The following is a 24,697-nucleotide window of genomic DNA, read 5'->3' on the forward strand; positions in this document are numbered from 1 at the left end:
TTTTTCAAATTACCAGAACATCGCTTTTAGAAAATAACAATTTGTAGAAAGCCCAGGGCGGATACATTTGCGATGAAAAAAGTATCTACCAATGATCCGAATTCCTGATAACAATCACGTACTTTACCTCTTTGTGAGTACTTACCTCCGTGGCTACATTCAGAGTGTAGAACCCATGAGTTACATTTCTGTGGAGTCAGACGGATTCTATTCTTACATGTTCCACTTTGCTTTAACATTGTTTCGATATGATTTGAATGAAGTGGACGCGGCCTTCCGCTCCGTTATACTTGTATGAATTACACTCCTACCATGCACCGCCCTAAATTTCATTTACCACCTTAATTGGTTCTGTAATTGGTTTTCAAAGGATCAGTGGAGTCTGACTCCGGCCTCTCCGTAATTTCATTAGGAAGCTGCCGCCTGAATAGGAACGGCCATGTCATTGTCACACGATTCTTATTCAACACAGACAAGACAAAGGATAAGAACAATGCACAGCGCTCCCCGCTAATACTTCACGTCAGGCTTCAAGACCAGGCTTTGTTCTTGTGAAGAACATCAAAGTTGACAGCTCGACAGACCAGCGGTCTTAGATCTGAGTCCTCTCATTGTTGTGTCATCACAGCTTGTATGTGGAACCTCCCTCGAAGGATGGAGTAGATATTACGTGGACTGCAATGGATTGTTCCATACATGACTTGAGGTGGAGAGTGACCAGCGTCAGGCAGCTGCTGCAAAGTCAGATAAAATCATGGGGCATTACTCTTAGTAGGGAGAGAGTTTTCAGCTATACAACTAACGTCATAGTGTGTACAGCTCCGAGCACCTGTCTATTAGATGGACAGAGCTCATCTAGAAAGGGTGCAGAGTAGAACAGCCAAGGGAAGGGGGAGATAAGAGTACAAGGTTATCAGGGGAAAGGGTGGATTAGAGTACAAGGTTTTATGGGAAATTGGTACCTTATAAAATAAGATTATTAAGGGAATGTGTGGATAATGTACGTGGTTATTAAGGCAATGGGCTGATAAGAGTACAAGGTTATCAGGGGAAAGGGTGGATTAGAGTACAAGGTTATTAGGAGAATTGGTACCTTATAGAATAAGATTATTAAGGGAATGTGTGGATAAATGTACAAGGTTATTAAGGGAATGGGCTGATAAGAGTACAAGGTTATTGTGGGAAGGGTAGCATATAGTACAAACTAACAGAGGGAATCGGTGGATTAGAGTACAAGGTTGTTCGGGAAATTGATGACTTAGAGTACGAGGTTATCAGGCGTATGGAGTGATTAGAGTACAAGGTTATCAGGCGTATGGAGTGATTAGAGTACAAGGTTATTAGGAGTATGGGTGTGTTAGAGTGCAAGGTTATTAAGGGAATGGCTGATTAGAGTACAAGGTTATTGAGGGAAGGGAAACATAGAGTACAAGCTAACAAAGGGAATCGTTGGATTAGAGCACAAGGTTGTTCGGGAAATTGATGACTTAGAGTACGAGGTTATCAGGCGTATGGAGTGATTAGAGTACAAGGTTATTAGGAGTATGGGTGGGTTAGAGTACAAGGTTATTAAGGGAACGGCTGATAAGAGTACAAGGTTATTAAGGGAACGACTGATTGGAGTACAAGGTTATTGAGGGAAGGGCAACATAGAGTACAAGCTAACAAAGGGAATCGTTGGTTTAGAGTACAAGGTTGTTAGGGAAATTGATGACTTAGAGGACAAGGTTATTAGGAGTGTGTGTGGATTAGAGTACAAGGTTATTGAGGGAAACAATTGATAAGAATACAAGGTTGTCAGGGGAATACGTGGATTAGAGTACAAGGTTTTATGGGAAATTGGTACCTTATAAAATAAGGTTATTAAAGGAATGTGTGGACTAGAGTACAAGGTTTTTAGGGAGAGGGTTGATAAGAGAACAAGGTTATTGAGGGAAGGAAGGGTAACATAGAGTAGAAACTAACAAAGGGAATCGGTGGATTAGAGTAAAAGGTTGTTTGGGAAATTGGTGACTTAGAGATTATTAGGAGTATGGGTGCATTAGAGTGCAAGGTTATTAAGATAATGTACCCGTACCATGTAATCTAATTTCTGTCATGGTTTTGATGATGACTTTTTTTAAAAGATATAATATTATAAGTTATTGAGTGGGATCATTATATACCGGTAAATTATTATATAACATAGTATATGAACTATGAAGGTGTCCTTGATTCAGCAAATATTGATTCTTCTCCATGAGTTTATCTGAAAGGAACTGGAAGGATGTGTTTGCCCTAATACATTATAGTTGGGGACTCGCAGGGGGAACCTCCGCTGTATGATGACTGAATGAGGCGAGTAATATTTTACAAATATTTTTGTTACTATAAAAAACCTCATTCTTGTCTAGTTTTCTTTTTTTTCTTCAGTTTTCAAATAATTTTACTTTTTATTAAAAAAAACAACTTATTTTTAATTTATTTTGAAATTCATATACGTATTAAGATATTGGAGATTACATTTTTAATTGCACAAAGTGCAACTAATACAATTTTTTTAAACATATAGCAGAAAATTCTGTCCTGGGTTTGGCTGGAATTCCCCTGGCCAGTCCTAGCCGTAGTTAGTAACTAGGGCCAGTCATTTGGCCGATTGGCTAATCCACCAATACATCCGGGTTGGGCGACCAAACCCAAACATAGAACTGGGTTCTATGTTTCATTCATCTCTACTAACTATTTACATTTTATTTATTATTTTGATTTCACACATTGGGGCTCATTTGCTAAGCTCCTTGCGCCAGCTTTCTGTCGGACTTTGCTCGTTCTTTTTAGTGCAAACTGCTTGCACAGGTATATAAGAATTGTCCGAGACACATTTGTGGCGCGGCTGCACGATACCCGAAGCAACACAAAATTCTGCACTAAATTGGGCGTTCCGGTGCAAACCTACCATTTCAAAATAGTCATTTAGAGCTAAACATACCTTTACCTCGGGGTATGTAAGCTGAATACTAAGCGGACGGCCGTGTGTAATGAAGATACAGGGGGTCATTTACTAAGGGCCCGAATCACGTTTTTCTGTCGGGTTTCCCGAATATTACCGATTTGCGACGTTTTTCTCTGAATTGGCTCAGTTTTTTAGCGCACGCGATGGGATTGTGGCGCATCGGCGCCGGCATGCATGCAACAGAAATCGGGGGACGTGGCCGTCGGACAACCTGACAGATTCGGAAAAATCGCAGAATTAAAAAAAAAAGTGTCGCTTGACACGCGCTTACCTGCACCCAGGGTAGGACAGTGAACTCCAGTGAACTCCGACGGACTTCAGTGCATCAGCGACACCTGGTGGACATCAGGCGCACTACCTTAGTGAATCTCGGCCGGACCAGAATCATCGTCGGAGAACCCGCCGCTGGATCGGGTAAGTAAATGTGCCCCAATGTGCGCATGCGGGAGAAAGGAAGGGAGGGAGGGCGGGGGCAACAGTTTCACACACGCAAGGCGCATGCATTTGTATGATCATGTCCAAGCGCCAAGCCTCCTGGTGTGCCGAATGGGGTAATTTGATTAGTGTAAAAATAGATTTTTTTTGTGAAACTGCGGATTTATCTGCCTTAACAAGACCCTCCAGAATCAGCTTACATACCCCAAGGTAAAGGTATCCTTAGGTCAAAACGACCATTATTTAAATGGTAGGTTTCCTTTAAAGGTGCACCAAAAAAAGTGGTGCACTCTGTTGAAGCAGCGTCGGGGCCACCAGATTCATGAAGAACGTGCGCTGGAAATCCTGAATCTGGCGCCCCCTGCACTCTACACAGGTAACTGCACATAGGACAGACTGCGCTGTTCTTAGTAAATGTGGGCCATTGTTCGTACTGTTGTACAATAAAGTGGTGCAAAACTAACAATAACTTAGACTTAGCTGGACCAGATGTAAAATATAGAAACAAATCACATTTACAAAGTAAGTGTCCTTTATACCACCTAAGAAATAATAGATGGACCAACTCCATCCCCTGACTACAGAGGAGATGGGGACAATGACCCTGACTTGTGCAGCACTTGGAGCTTAGTGCAGAATTTCTCTGCTCACCCTGAATGTCTCTCTTGGGCTCCATTGGTCTATTTTGGGGAATTGCTGAATTTTAATTCATTATGAGATTTTTCTATTTTTAGCACTTTTACTGATGTATTGATCACTTTCTCCTTGTACTGGACTGCATCCAGGCTGCAAATTCATGACATAGAATTTTCTAAGTCCTTAGATTTTAACTCTTCCATTTACCATTTTTCAGTATCAGCTATTTATTGTCATTTATGCTTTGCTGCATTTTAGCTCTTTCAGTGGTAAAGTAATGATGGGCTAGTGTAATCTATATAGAGGTCATTGTACAGGGAGGGGGAGGAGATAAGCTATGACATCATCTATTGTCAGTAGTGATGTAATGATGGGTCAGTGTAATCTATATAGAGGTCATTGTACAGGGAGGGGGAGGAGACAAGCTGTGACATCATCTATTGTCAGTAGTGATGTAATGATGGGTCAGTGTAATCTATATAGAGGTCATTGTACAGGGAGGAGGAGGAGACAAGCTGTGACATCATCTATTGTCAGTAGTGATGTAATGATGGGTCAGTGTTATCTATATAGAGGTCATTGTACAGGGAGGAGGAGGAGATAAGCTGTGACATCATCTATTGTCAGTAGTGATGTAATGATGGGTGAGTGTAATCTATATAGAGGTCATTGTACAGGGAGGGGGAGGAGATAAGCTGTGACATCATCTATTGTCAGTAGTGATGTAATGATGGGCCAGTGTAATCTATATAGAGATCGTTGTACAGGGAGGGGAGGAGATAAGCTGTGACATCATCTATTGTCAGTAGTGATGTAATGATGGGTGAGTGTTATTTATGTAGAGGTCATTGTACAGGGAGGGGGAGGAGATAAGCTGTGACATCATCTATTGTCAGTAGTGATGTAATGATGGGCCAGTGTAATCTATATAGAGATCGTTGTACAGGGAGGGGAGGAGATAAGCTGTGACATCATCTATTGTCAGCAGTGATGTATTGATGGGTCAGTGTTATCTATATAGAGGTCATTGTACAGGGAGGGGAAGGAGATAAGCTGTGACATCATCTATTGTCAGTAGTGATGTAATGATGGGTCAGTGTTACCTATATAGAGGACATTGTACAGCGGGAGGAGATAAGCTGTGACATCATCTATTGTCAGTAGTGATGTAATGATGGGTCAGTGTTATCTATATAGAGGTCATTGTACTGGGGGGAGGAGATAAGCTGTGACATCATTTATTGTCAGTAGTGATGTCATGATGGGTCCGTGTTATCTATATAGAGGTCATTGTACAAGGAGGGGAAGAGATAAGCTGTGACATCATCTATTATCAGTAGTGATGTCATGATGGGTCAGTGTTATCTATATAGAGGTCATTGTACAGGGAGGAGGAGGAGATAAGCTGTGACATCATCTATTGGCAGTAGTGATGTAATGATGGGTCAGTGTTGTCTATACAGAGGTCATTGTACAGGGAGAAGGAGGAGATAAGCTGTGACATCATCTATTGTCAGTAGTGATGTAATGATGGGTCAGTGTTATCTATATAGAGGTCATTGTACAGGGAGGGGGAGATAAGCTGTGACATCATCTATTGTCAGTAGTGATGTAATGATGGGTCAGTGTTATCTATAGAGAGGACATTGTACAGGGAGTAGGAGATAAGCTGTGACATCATCTATTGTCAGTAGTGATGTAATGATGGGTCAGTGTTATCTATATAGAAGTCATTGTACAGGGAGGGGGAGGAGATAAGCTGTGACATCATCTATTGTCAGTAGTGATGTAATGATGGGTCAGTGTTATCTATATAGAGGTCATTGTACAGGGAGGGGGAGATAAGCTGTGACATCATCTATTGTCAGTAGTGATGTAATGATGGGTCAGTGTTATCTATAGAGAGGACATTGTACAGGGAGTAGGAGATAAGCTGTGACATCATCTATTGTCAGTAGTGATGTAATGATGGGTCAGTGTTATCTATATAGAAGTCATTGTACAGGGAGGGGGAGGAGATAAGCTGTGACATCATCTATTGTCAGTAGTGATGTAATGATGGGTCAGTGTTATCTATATAGAGGTCATTGTACTGGGGGGAGGAGATAAGCTGTGACATCATCTATTGTCACTAGTGATGTAATGATGGGTCAGTGTTATCTATATAGAGGTCATTGTACAGGGAGGGGGAGATAAGCTGTGACATCATCTATTGTCAGTAGTGATGTAATGATGGGTCAGTGTTATCTATATAGAGGTCAATGTACAGGGAGGAGGAGATAAGCTGTGACATCATCTATTGTCACTAGAGATGTAATGATGGGTCAGTGTTATCTAAATAGAGGTCATTGTACAATGTGGGGGAGGAGGTAAGCTGTGACATCATCTACTGTTCTGTATGATGTAATGATGGGTCAGTATTATCTATATAGTGGTCGTTGTACAAGGAGGAGGAGGAGATAAGCTGTGACATCATCTATTGTCAGTAGTGATGTAATGATGGGTCAGTGTTACCTATATAGAGGACATTGTACAGCGGGAGGAGATAAGCTGTGACATCATCTATTGTCAGTAGTGATGTAATGATGGGTCAGTGTTATCTATATAGAGGTCATTGTACAGGGAGGGGGAGATAAGCTGTGACATCATCTATTGTCAGTAGTGATGTAATGATGGGTCAGTGTTATCTATATAGAGGTCATTGTACAGGGAGGAGGAGATAAGCTGTGACATCATCTATTGTCACTAGTGATGTAATGATGGGTCAGTGTTATCTATATAGAGGTCATTATACAGGGAGGGGGAGATAAGCTGTGACATCATCTATTGTCAGTAGTGATGTAATGATGGGTCAGTGTTATCTATATAGAGGTCAATGTACAGGGAGGAGGAGATAAGCTGTGACATCATCTATTGTCACTAGTGATGTAATGATGGGTCAGTGTTATCTAAATAGAGGTCATTGTACAATGTGGGGGAGGAGGTAAGATGTGACATCATCTACTGTTCTGTATGATGTAATGATGGGTCAGTATTATCTATATAGTGGTCGTTGTACAAGGAGGAGGAGGAGATAAGCTGTGACATCATCTATTGTCAGTAGTGATGTAATGATGGGTCAGTGTTATCTATATAGAGGACATTGTACATGGAGGGGAGGAGATAAGCTGTGACATCATGTATTGTCAGTAGTGATGTAATGATGGGTCAGTGTTATCTATATAGAGGTCATTGTACAGGGAGGGGAGGAAATAAGCTGTGACATCATCTATTGTCAGTAGTGATGTAATGATGGGTCAGTGTTATCTATATATAGGTCATTGTACAGGGAGGGGAGGAGATAAGCTGTGACATCATCTATTGTCAGTAGTGATGTAATGATGGGTCAGTGTTATCTATATATAGGTCATTGTACAGGGAGGGGAGGAGATAAGCTGTGACATCATCTATTGTCAGTAGTGATGTAATGATGGGTCAGTGTTACCTATATAGAGGTCATTGTAGAGGGAGGGGGAGGAGATAAGCTGTGACATCATCTATTGTCAGTAGTGATGTAATGATGGGTCATTGTTATCTATATAGAGGTCATTGTACAGGGAGGAGATAATATGTGACATCATCTATTGTCAGTAGTGATGTAATGATGGGTCAGTGTTACCTATACAGAGATCATTGTACAGGGAGGGGGAGGAGTTAAGCTGTGACATCATCTATTGTCAGTAGTGATGTAATGATGGGTCAGTGTTATCTATAGAGAGGACATTGTACAGGGAGTAGGAGATAAGCTGTGACATCATCTATTGTCAGTAGTGATGTAATGATGGGTCAGTGTTATCTATATAGAAGTCATTGTACAGGGAGGGGGAGGAGATAAGCTGTTACATCATCTATTGTCAGTAGTGATGTAATGATGGGTCAGTGTTATCTATAGAGAGGACATTGTAAAGGGAGGGGGAGGCGATAAGCTGTGACATCATCTATTATCAGTAGTGATGTCATGATGGGTCAGTGTTATTTATATAGAGGTCATTGTACAGGGAGGAGGAGATAAGCTGTGACATCATCTATTGTCACTAGTGATGTAATGATGGGTCAGTGTTATCTAAATAGAGGTCATTGTACTGGGAGGGGGAGGAGATAAGCTGTGACATCATCTATTGTCACTAGTGATGTAATGATGGGTCAGTGTTATCTAAATAGAGGTCATTGTACAGGGAGGAGGAGGAGATATGCTGTGACATCATCTACTGTTCTGTATGATGTAATGATGGGTCAGTGTTATCTATATAAAGGTCGTTGTACAGGGAGGAGGAGGAGATAAGCTGTGACATCATCTATTGTCAGTAGTGATGTAATGATGGGTCAGTGTTATGTAGATAGAGGTCATTGTACAGGGAGGGGAGGAGGTAAGCTGTGACATCATCTACTGTTCTGTATGATGTAATGATGGGTCAGTATTATCTATATAGAGGTCGTTGTACAGGGAGGAGGAGGAGATTAGGTGTGACATCATCTATTGTCAGTAGTGATGTAATGATGGGTCAGTGTTATCTATATAGAGGTCATTGTACAGGGAGGGGAGGAGATAAGCTGTGACATCATCTATTGTCAGTAGTGATGTAATGATGGGTCAGTGTTACCTATATAGAGGTCATTGTACAGGGAGGGGAGGAGATAAGCTGTGACATCATCTATTGTCAGTAGTGATGTACTGATGGGTCAGTGTTATCTAAATAGAGGTCATTGTACAGGTAGGGGGAGGAGGTAAGCTGTGACATCATCTACTGTTCTGTATGATGTAATGATGGGTCAGTATTATCTTTATAGAGGTCGTTGTACAGGGAGGAGGAGGAGGAGATAAGCTGTGACATCATCTATTGTCAGTAGTGATGTAATGATGGGTCAGTGTTATCTATATAGAGGTCATTGTACAGGGAGGGGAGGAGATAAGCTGTGACATCATCTATTGTCACTAGTGATGTAATGATGGGTCAGTGTTACCTATATAGAGGTCATTGTACAGGGAGGGGAGGAGATAAGCTGTGACATCATCTATTGTCAGTAGTGATGTACTGATGGGTCAGTGTTATCTAAATAGAGGTCATTGTACAGGGAGGGGAGGAGGTAAGCTGTGACATCATCTACTGTTTTGTATGATGTAATGATGGGTCAGTATTATCTATATAGATGTCGTTGTACAGGGAGGAGGAGGAGATAAGCTGTGACATCATCTATTGGCAGTAGTGATGTAATGATGGGTCAGTGTTATCCATATAGAGGACATTGTACAGGGAGGTGGAGGAAATAGCTGTGACATCATGTATTGTCAGTAGTGATGTAATGATGGGTCAGTGTTATCTATATAGAGGTCATTGTACAGGGAGGGGGAGGAGATAAGCTGTGACATCATCTATTGTCAGTAGTGATGTAATGATGGTCAGTGTTATCTATATAGAGGTCATTGTACAGGGAGGTGATAAGCTGTGACATCATCTATTGTCAGTAGTGATGTAATGATGGATCAGTGTTACCTATATAGAGGACATTGTACATGGAGGGGAGGAGATAAGCTGTGACATCATGTATTGTCAGTAGTGATGTAATGATGGGTCAGTGTTATCTATATAGAGGTCATTGTACAGGGAGGGGGAGGAGATAAGTTGTGACATCATCTATTGTCAGTAGTGATGTAATGATGGGTCAGTGTAATCTATATAGAGGTCATTGTACAGGGAGGAGGAGGAGACAAGCTGTGACATCATCTATTGTCAGTAGTGATGTAATGATGGGTCAGTGTTATCTATATAGAGGTCATTTACAGGGGGAGGAGATAAGTTGTGACATCATCTATTGTCAGTAGTGATGTAATGATGCGTCAGTGTTATCTATATAGAGGTCATTGTACAGAGAGGAGGAGATAAGCTGTGACATCATCTATTGTCAGTAGTGATGTAATGATGGGTCAATGTTATCTATATAGAGGTCATTGTACAGGGAGGGGAGGAGATAAGCTGTGACATCATCTATTGTCAGTAGTGATGTAATGATGGGTCAGTGTTATCTATATAGAGGTCATTGTACAGGGAGGGGGAGGAGATAAGCTGTGACATCATCTATTGTCAGTAGTGATGTAATGATGGGTCAGTGTTATCTATATAGAGGTCATTGTACAGGGAGGGGGAGGAGATAAGCTGTGACATCATGTATTGTCAGTAGTGATGTAATGATGGGTCAGTGTTATCTATATAGAGGTCATTGTACAGGGAGGGGGAGGAGATAAGCTGTGACATCATGTATTGTCAGTAGTGATGTAATGATGGGTCAGTGTTATCTATATAGAGGTCATTGTACAGGGAGGGGGAGGGGGTTAAGCTGTGACATCATCTATTGTCAGTAGCTATAAAATAATGGAAAGTTTAAAACAAATCTATAAAATTTGATTTTAAAAGGTTATTCTCCACTGTCCTGTAAGATGTAATACACTTCTCCTGAAAATCTCTTGAAGTAGTTCATTAATGGTCATATATTGCAGTAGAATATTCATCTTCCTGCAGTTTCTTGCATACACTGATCCTGTGTAGAGTCATAAATCTCTCCGGCTAATGATCCAAACGACCTTTTCCAGAATCTCTAATAAACACCTTAGATCCGACGCTGCTCTAATCACAAATGCAGAAACTGACTGCAGGGGAGACGAGACGCATCATCTGCTATGGGAGGGTTAGTTGTATAAAATGTAGACTTTATAAGAATCAACCTCCCCAGGATCACCAATACAACAGTACAGCACCATATACCACCCCAGGAGCACCAATACAACAGTGCAGCACCATATACCACCCCAGCAACCCCAATACAACAGTACAGAACCATATACCACCCCAGCAACCCCAATACAACAGTACAGCACCATATACCACCCCAGCAGCACCAATACAACAGTACAGCACCATATACCACCCCAGGAGCACCAATACAACAGTGCAGCACCATATACCACCCCAGGAGCACCAATACAACAGTACAGAACCATATACCACCCCAGCAGCACCAATACAACAGTACAGCACCATATACCACCCCAGCAGCACCAATACAACAGTACAGCACCATATACCACCCCAGCAGCAACAATACAACAGTACAGCACCATATACCACCCTAGCAGCACCAATACAACAGTACAGCACCATATACCACCCCAGCAACCCCAATACAACAGTACAGCACCATATACCACCCCAGCAGCACCAATACAACAGTACAGCACCATATACCACCCCAGCAGCACCAATACAACAGTACAGAACCATATACCACCCCAGCAGCACCAATACAACAGTACAGCACCATATACCACCCCAGCAACCCCAATACAACAGTACAGCACCATATACCACCCCAGCAGCACCAATACAACAGTACAACACCATATACCACCCCAGCAGCACCAATACAACAGTACAGCACCATATACCACCCCAGCAGCACCAATACAACAGTACAGCACCATATACCACCCCAGCAACCCCAATACAACAGTACAGCACCATATACCACCCTAGCAGCACCAATACAACAGTACAGCACCATATACCACCCCAGCAGCACCAATACAACAGTACAGCACCATATACCACCCCAGAAACACTAATACAACAGTACAGCACCATATACCACCCCAGCAACCCCAATACAACAGTACAGCACCATATACCACCCCAGCAGCACCAATACAACAGTACAGCACCATATACCACCCCAGCAGCACCAATACAACAGTACAGAACCATATACCACCCCAGCAGCACCAATACAACAGTACAGCACCATATACCACCCCAGCAGCACCAATACAACAGTACAGCACCATATACCACCCCAGCAGCACCAATACAACAGTACAGCACCATATACCACCCCAGGAGCACCAATACAACAGTACAACACCATATACCACCCCAGCAGCACCAATACAACAGTACAGCACCATATACCACCCCAGCAGCACCAATACAACAGTACAGCACCATATACCACCCTAGCAGCACCAATACAACAGTACAGCACCATATACCACCCCAGCAGCACCAATACAACAGTACAGCACCATATACCACCCCAGCAGCACCAATACAACAGTACAGCACCATATACCACCCCAGCAGCACCAATACAACAGTACAGCACCATATACCACCCCAGCAACCCCAATACAACAGTACAGCACCATATACCACCCTAGCAGCACCAATACAACAGTACAGCACCATATACCACCCCAGAAACACTAATACAACAGTACAGCACCATATACCACCCCAGCAACCCCAATACAACAGTACAGCACCATATACCACCCCAGCAGCACCAATACAACAGTACAGCACCATATACCACCCCAGCAGCACCAATACAACAGTACAGAACCATATACCACCCCAGCAGCACCAATACAACAGTACAGCACCATATACCACCCCAGCAGCACCAATACAACAGTACAGCACCATATACCACCCCAGCAGCACCAATACAACAGTACAGCACCATATACCACCCCAGGAGCACCGATACAACAGTACAACACCATATACCACCCCAGCAGCACCAATACAACAGTACAGCACCATATACCACCCCAGCAGCACCAATACAACAGTACAGCACCATATACCACCCTAGCAGCACCAATACAACAGTACAGCACCATATACCACCCCAGCAGCACCAATACAACAGTACAGCACCATATACCACCCCAGCAGCACCAATACAACAGTACAGCACCATATACCACCCCAGCAGCACCAATACAACAGTACAGCACCATATACCACCCCAGCAACCCCAATACAACAGTACAGCACCATATACCACCCTAGCAGCACCAATACAACAGTACAGCACCATATACCACCCCAGAAACACTAATACAACAGTACAGCACCATATACCACCCCAGCAACCCCAATACAACAGTACAGCACCATATACCACCCCAGCAGCACCAATACAACAGTACAGCACCATATACCACCCCAGCAGCACCAATACAACAGTACAGCACCATATACCACCCCAGCAGCACCAATACAACAGTACAGCACCATATACCACCCTAGCAGCACCAATACAACAGTACAGCACCATATACCACCCCAGCAGCACCAATACAACAGTACAGCACCATATACCACCCCAGCAACCCCAATACAACAGTACAGCACCATATACCACCCTAGCAGCACCAATACAACAGTACAGCACCATATACCACCCCAGAAACACTAATACAACAGTACAGCACCATATACCACCCCAGCAACCCCAATACAACAGTACAGCACCATATACCACCCCAGCAGCACCAATACAACAGTACAGCACCATATACCACCCCAGCAGCACCAATACAACAGTACAGCACCATATACAACCCCAGCAGCACCAATACAACAGTACAGCACCATATACCACCCCAGCAGCACCAATACAACAGTACAGCACCATATACCAACCCAGCAGCACCAATACAACAGTACAACACCATATACCACCCCAGCAGCACCAATAAAACAGTACAGCACCATATACCACCCCAGCAGCACCAATACAACAGTACAGCACCATATACCACCCCAGCAGCACCAATACAACAGTACAGCACCATATACCACCCCAGCAGCACCAATACAACAGTACAGCACCATATACCAACCCAGCAGCACCAATACAACAGTACAGCACCATATACCACCCCAGCAGCACCAATACAACAGTACAGCACCATATACCACCCCAGCAGCACCAATACGCAGCACCAGCGCCAAAATGTGATTGCATTCCCCAAAATCCCGGGAAAGGAGAAACTGAGGTGAAGTGGAAAGACTCAGGACCTGCGCCCGTTGACGTCTTTCATCAGGGCGGTCAAGAACAAGTTAAAATTTTTTCCAAAGTTAAAAGTGACCCGGTGATATTTACCAGTTTGGACGTGAAGCCATGAATTGATGGAGACGGCCCTCCTGCCGGCCCCTAGCCCATCCCCTGTAATCTATCCACCACTGATGCCGGGGAAGCTTTGGCGTTGATGTAGCGGCTGAGTCAGCTCTCCGCTCGAGGCTTCACTTGTGCTCATTCATGAGGAAGGAAATCTACATCACCGGCCGATACATTAGGAGAATCTCGCTGACTGCGCGCGCCACGGTGAGAGCTCCTAAAATGACTCCTGACATCGGAGATTAAATCAGGTTTTATTCACAGGGGATTTTATTGCTACTCATATTTTTGGATTCAGTTTTTGTGGATTTTTGCCATAATATTAATGTGAAGGAAGTAGAAATTTTGAAAACAAATCCAAGAATTGACATTTCACCCTTTTAGTTGCCCGAGGGAAAAGCTTCAGCTTCATTATCCACTTTAAAGGAAATCTACCACCAGGATGAAGGATTGTAAACCCAGCACACTGACATACTGGTGTGAGACCCCTCTGGCAGGATACACTCATTTTTAGCTTCTTATGCCCTTGTTTTTACAAAAAAAGGCTTTAAAAATTATTCAAATGAGCCTGAGGGGCTCCAGCTCTATTGACAGATATGGAGCCTGGAGCTCTTTAGGCTCATTTGCATAATTTTGAAAGCCTTTTAATGTAAAAACAAGGTCTTTAGAAGCTAAAAAAAGAGTGGATGCGACACACACCTGCATGTAAGTGCGCTTGGTTTATAATCCTTCACTCCCAACACTCTGGGTCAGAGGTCATGTCCCTGAACGAAGGCTGCCCTCTCCTTCACCCCTTCCCTTACTAACTCTGAAGCACAGGTTGGATTTTCCACTCTGGACATCCCCTTTAAGAAAACAATAAATAAATCAATATTCAGATTCTTCATCTTCCTTCTGAATAGAAATGTTCTCAGCTGGAGCTCAGGAGCGCAGAATAAAAATGTATAACTGGTGGAGGAGAGTCCCCGGAGCCTCGCTCATACTGCATAATGAATGGCGCTACATCCTCCCGTCCTGGGGGACACCGCAGATATTAATTACTATACTAATAAATGTTACATGTCTTCCCTCCGCTAACATTCTCCACCCGGGGAGACGAAACCGCAGCACAAAGACTGATCGTACAGGAAGGAGAACGACACAGGTCTATATGTACAGCAGTAACAGGTATATTCCTGTACATAGGGGGCAGTATTATAGTAGTTATATTCTTGTACATAGGGGGCAGTATTATAGTAGTTATATTCCTGTACATAGGGGGCAGTATTATAGCAGTTATATTCTTGTACATAGGAGGCAGTATTATAGCAGTTATATTCTTGTACATAGGGGGCAGTATTATAGCAGTTATATTCTTGAACATAGAGGGTAGTATTATAGCAGTTATATTCTTGAACATAGAGGGCAGTATTATAGTAGTTATATTCTTGTACATAGGGAGCAGTATTATAGTAGTTATATTCTTGTACATGGGGGTCAGTATTATAGTAGTTATATTCTTGTACATAGGGGTCAGTATTATAGTAGTTATATTCTTGTACATAGGGGGCAGTATTATAGTAGTTCTATTCTTGTACATAGGGGGCAGTATTATAGTAGTTCTATTCTTGTACATAGGGGCAGTATTATAGTAGTTCTATTCTTGTACATAGGGGCAGTATTATAGTTATTATATTCTTGTACATAGGGGGCAGTATTATAGTAGTTATATTCCTGTACATAGGGGGCAGTATTATAGTAGTTATATTCTTGTACATAGGGGGCAGTATTATAGTAGTTATATTCTTGTACATAGGGGGCAGTATTATAGTAGTTATATTCCTGTACATAGGTGGTAGTATTATAGTAGTTATATTCTTGTACATAGGGGGCAGTATTATAGTAGTTATATTCCTATACATAGGGGGCAGTATTATAGTAGTTATATTCCTGTACATAGGGGGCAGTATTATAGTAGTTATATTCCTGTACATAGGGGGCAGTATTATAGTAGTTATATTCCTGTACATAGGGGGCAGTATTATAGTAGTTATATTCCTGTACATAGGGGGCAGTATTATAGTAGTTATATTCCTGTACATAGGGGGCAGTATTATAGTAGTTATATTCTTGTACATAGGGGGCAGTATTATAGTAGTTATATTCCTGTACATAGGGGGGAGTATTATAATAGTTATATTCTTATACATAGTGGGGAGTATTATAGTAGTTATATTCTTATACATAGTGGGGAGTATTATAGTAGTTATATTCCTGTACATAGGGAGCAGTATTATAGTAGTTATATTCTTGTACATAGGGGGCAGTATTATAGTAGTTATATTCTTGTACATAGGGGCAGTATTATAGTAGTTATATTCCTGTACATAGGGGGGAGTATTATAGTAGTTATATTGTTATACCTAGTGGGGAGTATTATAGTAGTTATATTCTTAGACATAGTGGGCAGTATTATAGTAGTTATATTCTTATACATAGGGAGCAGTATTATAGTAGTTATATTCCTGTACATAGGGGTCAGTATTATAGTAGTTATATTCTTGTACATAGGGGGCAGTATTATAGTAGTTATATTCCAGTACATAGGGGGCAGTATTATAGTAGTTATATTCTTGTACATAGGGGGCAGTATTATAGAAGTTATATTCTTATACATAGGGGGCAGTATTATAGTAGTTATATTCCTATACATAGGGGGCAGTATTATAGTAGTTATATTCCTATACATAGGGGGTAGTATTATAGTAGTTATATTCCTATACATAGGGGGTAGTATTATAGTAGTTATATTCCTATACATAGGGGGCAGTATTATAGTAGTTATATTCCTGTACATAGGGGGCAGTATTATAGTAGTTATATTCCTGTACATAGGGGGCAGTATTATAGTAGTTATATTCTTGTACATAGGGGCAGTATTATAGTAGTTATATTCTTGTACATATGGGGCAGTATTATAGTAGTTATATTCCTGTACATAGGGAGCAGTATTATAGTAGTTATATTCTTGTACATAGGGGGCAGTATTATAGTAGTTATATTCTTGTACATAGGGGCAGTATTATAGTAGTTATATTCCTGTACATAGGGGGGAGTATTATAGTAGTTATATTCTTATACCTAGTGGGGAGTATTATAGTAGTTATATTCTTATACATAGTGGGCAGTATTATAGTAGTTATATTCTTATACATAGGGAGCAGTATTATAGTAGTTATATTCCTGTACATAGGGGGCAGTATTATAGTAGTTATATTCTTGTACATAGGGGGCAGTATTATAGTAGTTATATTCCTGTACATAGGGGGCAGTATTATAGTAGTTATATTCCTGTACATAGGGGGGAGTATTATAGTAGTTATATTCTTATACATAGTGGGGAGTATTATAGTAGTTATATTCTTATACATAGTGGGGAGTATTATAGTAGTTATATTCCTGTACATAGGGAGCAGTAGTATAGTAGTTATATTCTTGTACATAAGGGGCAGTATTATAATAGTTATATTCTTGTACATAGGGGCAGTATTATAGTAGTTATATTCCTGTACATAGGGGGGAGTATTATAGTAGTTATATTGTTATACCTAGTGGGGAGTATTATAGTAGTTATATTCTTAGACATAGTGGGCAGTATTATAGTAGTTATATTCTTATACATAGGGAGCAGTATTATAGTAGTTATATTCCTGTACATAGGGGTCAGTATTATAGTAGTTATATTCTTGTACATAGGGGGCAGTATTATAGTAGTTATATTCTTGTACATAGGAGGCAGTATTATAGTAGTTATATTCCTGTACATAGGGGGCAGTATTATAGTAGTTATATTCTTGTACATAGGGGGCAGTATTATAGTAGTTATATTCCTGTACATAGGGGGCAGTATTATAGTAGTTATATTCCTGTACATAGGGGGCAGTATTATAGTAGTTATATTCTTGTACATAGGGGGCAGTATTATAGAAGTTATATTCTTATACATAGGGGGCAGTATTATAGTAGTTATATTCTTGTACATAGGGAGCACTATTATGGTAGTTATATTCCTGTACATAGGGGGCAGTATTATAGTAGTTATATTCCTATACATAGGGGACAGTATTATAGTAGTTATTTTCCTGTACATAGGGGGCAGTATTATAGTAGTTATATTCCTGTACATAGGGGGCAGTATTATAGTAGTTATATTCTTGTACATAGGGGCAGTATTATAGTAGTTATATTCTTGTACATATGGGGCAATATTATAGTAGTTATATTCCTGTACATAGGGAGCAGTATTATAGTAGTTATATTCTTGTACATAGGGGCAGTATTATAGTAGTTATATTCCTGTACATAGGGGGGAGTATTATAGTAGTTATATTCTTATACCTAGTGGGGAGTATTATAGTAGTTATATTCTTATACATAGTGGGCAGTATTATAGTAGTTATATTCTTATACATAGGGGGCAGTATTATAGTAGTTATATTCTTGTACATAGGGGGCAGTATTATAGTAGTTATATTCCTGTACATAGGGGTCAGTATTGTAGTAGTTATATTCTTGTACATAGGGGGCAGTATTATAGTAGTTATATTCCTGTACATAGGGGGCAGTATTATAGTAGTTATATTCCTGTACATAGGGGGCAGTATTATAGTAGTTATATTCTTGTACATAGGGGGCAGTATTATAGAAGTTATATTCTTATACATAGGGGGCAGTATTATAGTAGTTATATTCTTGTACATAGGGGGCAGTATTATAGTAGTTATATTCTTGTACATAGGGGCAGTATTATAGTAGTTATATTCCTGTACATAGGGGGGAGTATTATAGTAGTTATATTGTTATACCTAGTGGGGAGTATTATAGTAGTTATATTCTTAGACATAGTGGGCAGTATTATAGTAGTTATATTCTTATACATAGGGAGCAGTATTATAGTAGTTATATTCCTGTACATAGGGGTCAGTATTATAGTAGTTATATTCTTGTACATAGGGGGCAGTATTATAGTAGTTATATTCTTGTACATAGGGGGCAGTATTATAGTAGTTATATTCTTGTACATAGGGGGCAGTATTATAGTAGTTATATTCTTGTACATAGGAGGCAGTATTATAGTAGTTATATTCTTGTACATAGGGGGCAGTATTATAGTAGTTATATTCTTGTACATAGGAGGCAGTATTATAGTAGTTATATTCCTTGTACATAGGGGGCAGTATTATAGTAGATATATTCTTGTACATAGGGGGCAGTATTATAGTAGATATATTCTTGTACATAGGGGGCAGTATTATAGTAGTTATATTCTTGTACATAGGGGGCAGTATTATAGTAGTTATATTCTTGTACATAGGGGGCAGTATTATAGTAGTTATGTTCCTGTACACAGGGGGCAGTATTATAGTAGTTATATTCCTGTACATAGGGGGCAGTATTATAGTAGTTATATTCTTGTACATAGGGGGCAGTATTATAGTAGTTATATTCCTGTACATAGGGGGCAGTATTATAGTAGTTATATTCCTGTACATAGGGGGCAGTATTATAGTAGTTATATTCTTGTACATAGGGGGCAGTATTATAGTAGTTATATTCCTGTACACAGGGGGCAGTATTATAGTAGTTATATTCCTGTACATAGGGGGCAGTATTATAGTAGTTATATTCTTGTACATAGGGGGCAGTATTATAGTAGTTATATTCCTGTACACAGGGGGCAGTATTATAGTAGTTATATTCCTGTACATAGGGGGTAGTATTATAGTAGTTATATTCTTGTACATAGGGGGCAGTATTATAGTAGTTATATTCCTGTACACAGGGGGCAGTATTATAGTAGTTATATTCCTGTACATAGGGGGTAGTATTATAGTAGTTATATTCTTGTACATAGGGGGCAATTTTTATTAGTATAAAACAAACATAAATACAGAAATACTTTTCCATCAAATAAATCAACATTCAAGGTCATCGGTATAAATCATACATGTTCATAAAAATAAAATTTAGATTAACTGTAACTTAAAAGTCCGTTTTGGCCTTAAAAAAAAAATAAAAAATATATATATATATATATATATACAGATACAATCACATATTACAATTTCAGATTTCAGTCTAGATGGATTTTCCTCCAGAGTCTTACATTCTCCCCCTTTTTCTTGACCTCTAATGACTGGATCCACCTGAGCTCGGACATGATGAGGCTTATGGCTTTATCATGGTGGAATGGCTCGCTATGGATGGACACTCTGGTTCTCATGTGCCAGTGATAATATTTAATGACTTGGATAACTATATACATGGTCTCCGGATTGATGTTACTTACATTAGATCTTATACCATAAAGGATCTCTGGGTACTGAAGGGACTGCAGTGATGGTATCTTTAGCTTGGTGGATATGTCACGCCAGATATTACGTCCACCCCAGCACTCAGATATAAAGTGGACCATAGTCTCCTCTGTATGACACCCGAGGGGACACATGCGATCTGCCACACTCAGGAATTTTAGATTTCCCCTGACAAAGAGCTTTCCCTGTAATGAGAGCCAGGCGATGTCACAGAACTTGGGGGGCAGCCTCCGACCATTCAAGAACCTCAGACTGTCCTGTAGGGTGGTGGTTGGACAATCTGGAAGTGCCAGTTGTAAACAATAGAAGGTCCTACATATTCGGGAATACAGATCTTTCCTGGTCTTACTCTCAATAAAACTTTTGTCTATCCCCCATTTCTTCAGACACCTTATTCCATACTGCAGATACTGGGGGAGGAAGCCAGGAGTCCATCGGCCCCTCTTGAGACTGCCGCCTCGCATCCAGGATTCTGCAAAAGGCAATATCCAGTCCCTGACACTACTTACCCACAGGGGACTGTGGTTTGAGTTCAAGTTACCAAAATTAACTTTCAGAAACATGGAGTCAAAGAAAACCCTTGGATTTAACATATCCAGCCCACCCTCTCTCCTCTGCAGGTAGGTAATCCCTCTTTTTACTGGGTTCAACCTGTTCCCCCATAAAAGCTGGAAGAACAGGCTAAAGAGCCTAGCGGAGAAAGATTCTGGCAAAGGAAAGACGACAGAGACGTAGAGGAAGACAGGGACCAGGTAAGTCTTCAGCAGAGTAACCCTTTCTCTATAGGTCAGCCTCCAGTTCTTCCATCGCTGAACCTTTACATTTCCGGTATCCAACTTCTCTTCCCAATTTAGCTTGGAATTATCTTCCCTCCCGAATTTAACCCCAAGGATTTTAATGTGGGTGGAGGCCTTGGCGAATTGTGGTAGATCAAAGCCAGGAGCAGTGTCCAATGTCCAGAAAGCTTGACTCTTCTCTAGGTTGACCAGAGACCCGGAGGCCTCTGAGTAACTTCTGATGGCTGTGGATAACATCTCCACCTCACGAGGCTCAGATATCACCACAGTCACATCATCCGCGTAGGCAACAACATCCAGGGGCAAGCAATGGGGGACCGGCACCCCCTGAAAATCGCACCGCTGCAGTGATCTCAGGAACGGATCGATGGCAAACACATACAGCAGTGGACTCAGAGGACAACCCTGTCGCACCCCTGCCTCTACCCTGAAAGTGTCCCCCTGCCAACCATTGATCAGAGGAAAGCTCTTCGCCTCTCTGTACAAAGTTCTCAGCCAATCTACAAATTGTCCCGGAATACCGTACTTTGATAAAGTTGCCCATAGATAATCGTGGTCAACCCTGTCAAAGGCTTTAGCCTGGTCCAGACCTACAACATATCTCCCACACCTCAGAGCTTTACATCTCTCAAACATCTCCCTTATCGAGATGACTGCTCCAGAGATGTTCCGCCCTCTTACTGTGCCGTACTGAGAGCCTGCCAACAGTGCCGGGGACAAACAGACTAATCTAGAGAAGAGTATTTTTGCCAGAATCTTCCGGTCGACATTCAAGAGGGCAATCGGCCTCCAGTTCTTGATGTCACTAGGCTCCTTACCTTTGGACAGCAGAATAAGGGAGGACACTCTCATGGATGGAGGCATCAGGTGATTTTCTAGACAATTTCTGTAAACATCCACGAGGATTGGAGCCAAGAGGTCCCTGAACTTCTTATAAAATTCTGCTGTTATACCATCTGGACCTGGTGCCTTCTTCAGATTTAACTTATCAATGGCCTCTTTAATCTCCTCCACCGTTATTTCTGCTGTCAAAGGAGAAAAGTCCAATTCTCTAGTATCAGGGCCTGGAGTTGCCTCCAAGAATTGGGTCACTTTTTCCTTATCCAAAGCTTTCTTCTGAAACAAGTCAGTATAGTACGATCTCACCACTCCCAGGATTCCCTCCCGAGACTCTTGTAAAACACCCTGGGAGTCAGTGAGACCTGCGATCAGTTTTTTCTCCACACGGTCCCGGCAATTCTCAAATGGATCCGGTGCCCCTTGGGTGCCATAGTCACGTTCCACTACCAGGGAGGTGTACCTACTGTACTGATACTGCCTTATCTCAGATTTCAGCCGGTCAATCCTTTGTTGGTCATCCCCACCCGCCGAATAGAGTGACTCCAATTCTTTACGCAGTCTCAGATACTGGCTGTACTTACTTCTCCCCTTCTTAATTGACAGTCTCTGCAAGAGGGACCGGATCTCCTCCTTGACATCCTCCCACCAGTCGGCCATGTTGTTATAAAAATCTACTCTGTCCAGTTGAAGCTGCAAAAAAAATGAAACATATTCCTGGACAGAATCAACATCTAACAGACTAGAATTTAGTCTCCACAGCCCTCTACCAACATCAGGATACTTAGAGGCACCCAAACAAAAATATAAAGCTGAGTGATCGGAGTATGGGACCGTTCTTTCCCTTCTTTCTCCTATGGCTTCAGTAGGACTCAACAGAGCAAGATCAATCCTACTACTGCGTCCTGCACATGTGTAGGTGAACTTGGGACTCCTACCACCCTGTACAAAAACATCCAACAGGCCAGCCTGCTGAATTATATTATTTAGGACCTTACAGTCTCTGGTAAGGGGCCTACCGTTCCTGTCCCTGGTGGTAGTGGTGGCATTAAAGTCCCCGGCCATGATGACAGGAATTGATGTGAACAGATATGGCTTTACATCATTAAAAAGCTGAGTCCTTTCGGTCACTGTCTGTGGGCCATAGATGTTAAGGAGCCGGAGTCGTCTGCCTCTGATGGTGATTTCTAGCAGCAGGCACCGCCCCATTGATACCTCTGTGAGTCTGTGGACGGTGACATCGTGGGTGTTAAATAAGATGTAGACCCCGGCATAAGGCTCCACAGCCAGCGACCAAAAGGAAGGACCAGACTGCCAATCTCTCTCCGCCTCTCGTAGGAGACCCAAGGTGTTTAAACGTGTCTCCTGTAAGAAAAACACATCGGCATTGAGATATCTTAGATGATCATACACAACATGCCTGGTCCTTCTAGCCCTAATACTGTTTACATTACTGGTGACCATAGAAAGATGGAACTCTGCCATTAGAAAAAGAAGAAGAAAGACCATCCCCATCATCATAAGTCAGAGTCAGAGTTGTCTTCCTGACTACAAGTTTCCATATCCCAAACTGACAGACTCGGCATGAAGGGGTTTCCTTTTTGTGGGAGGATCCCCCCTTGGGTCGTCATCATATTCCTCCATCATACGTTTCAGCTCTCTCTCTATTTCCTCCTCTCCATCTGACTCGGACAGTACGCTGTACCTATTAGTGGTCACAGTAACATCAGCCTGACTTTGCATTTTCATTTTAGAGGGTTTTTGGACGGTGGTCCACGCACTCTCGGGTTTTCTGGTGCTCTTATCCTTCTTCCTCTTTTTAACACTATGATTTCCCCCAGTGGTGGTTGTCAAGTCAGGGGAAGGGACGGGCACTGGCTGCTCTATAGGCTGCTCCACTACCTCCATGTCTCCCTCTGTGTTACCTGCCCCTGGATGGTCCGGGGCAGCACCACTAATATCCGGGGTCTCTGGCACTGTGCACACTGACCCTGATAATAACGCCTCCTCCTCCTGCTCCTCATCTGGGACATCTGCCCCTTCCATCAGGTCTTCATCGGGGAGGTCCCTACAGATGTTGTGCCAGGCATCAGGGCAGTCCCTATGGGGGTGACCGATCTGACCACAAAGGTTGCATCTTATGGTCTGGCAGTTGGCTCTCACATGGCCGAGGTCCCCGCACAGGGTGCACTTCATTGTGGTGCAGTTACTTGCCACGTGACCGGATCTCCCACACCTAAAGCATAGCCTGGGCTGACCGACATAAAAGCATACACCCTTCTCTCTACCGATAAAGAAGGAGTTGGGGAGGTGATGGGTGATGTTCTGGTTCTGATGTAATTTAACCAGGACCCTCCACCCCCCGGTCCAGATCCCATCCTCATCCCTGGTCTTGGTCATGTCTGACATGAGGGTGCAATGTCTCTTGAGCCAGGTAATGATATCCTGAGGGGGGACAGACTCATTCCAGAACATGATGGTGACAATCGCTGTATCTGGCTTGGATATGGGAATGAAACTAAACTTGTTCCACCCCTCAGTATCTCTATAACGGGGTTGCTGAGCCCAGAACCGGTCCAGATTAGACATCAGCTTGAAGCTAATGTCATACCCCTGTCTGTCAGGCAGATTTATTACAGCCAGGATGT

At 42.0% G+C, this 24,697-nt stretch overlaps 1 protein-coding gene and 1 long non-coding RNA gene across 4 annotated transcripts in view; one reads left to right on the forward strand and one right to left on the reverse strand.

Annotated features, from left to right (window-relative positions):
* Window positions 1-14,136, reverse strand: part of LOC140133941 (uncharacterized) — a 36,222-nt gene extending 22,086 nt beyond the window's left edge. Inside the window, exon 1 of one of the 2 annotated variants that reach the window (XR_011855971.1) lies at window positions 14,048-14,136. This is a non-coding gene — a long non-coding RNA (uncharacterized lncRNA). Of the gene's footprint in view, window positions 1-145; window positions 487-14,047 lie in introns of those variants that run through there. The other variant, XR_011855972.1, reaches the window with a different exon arrangement.
* The window catches only part of FAM135B (family with sequence similarity 135 member B), a 120,666-nt gene that overhangs the window by 27,943 nt on the left and 68,026 nt on the right, over window positions 1-24,697 (forward strand). The gene's annotated exons all lie outside the window — the stretch shown is intronic.

The sequence above is a fragment of the Engystomops pustulosus genome, chromosome 5 (genome assembly GCF_040894005.1).
Source record: "Engystomops pustulosus chromosome 5, aEngPut4.maternal, whole genome shotgun sequence".
In the NCBI taxonomy this organism is placed as follows: domain Eukaryota; kingdom Metazoa; phylum Chordata; class Amphibia; order Anura; family Leptodactylidae; genus Engystomops; species Engystomops pustulosus.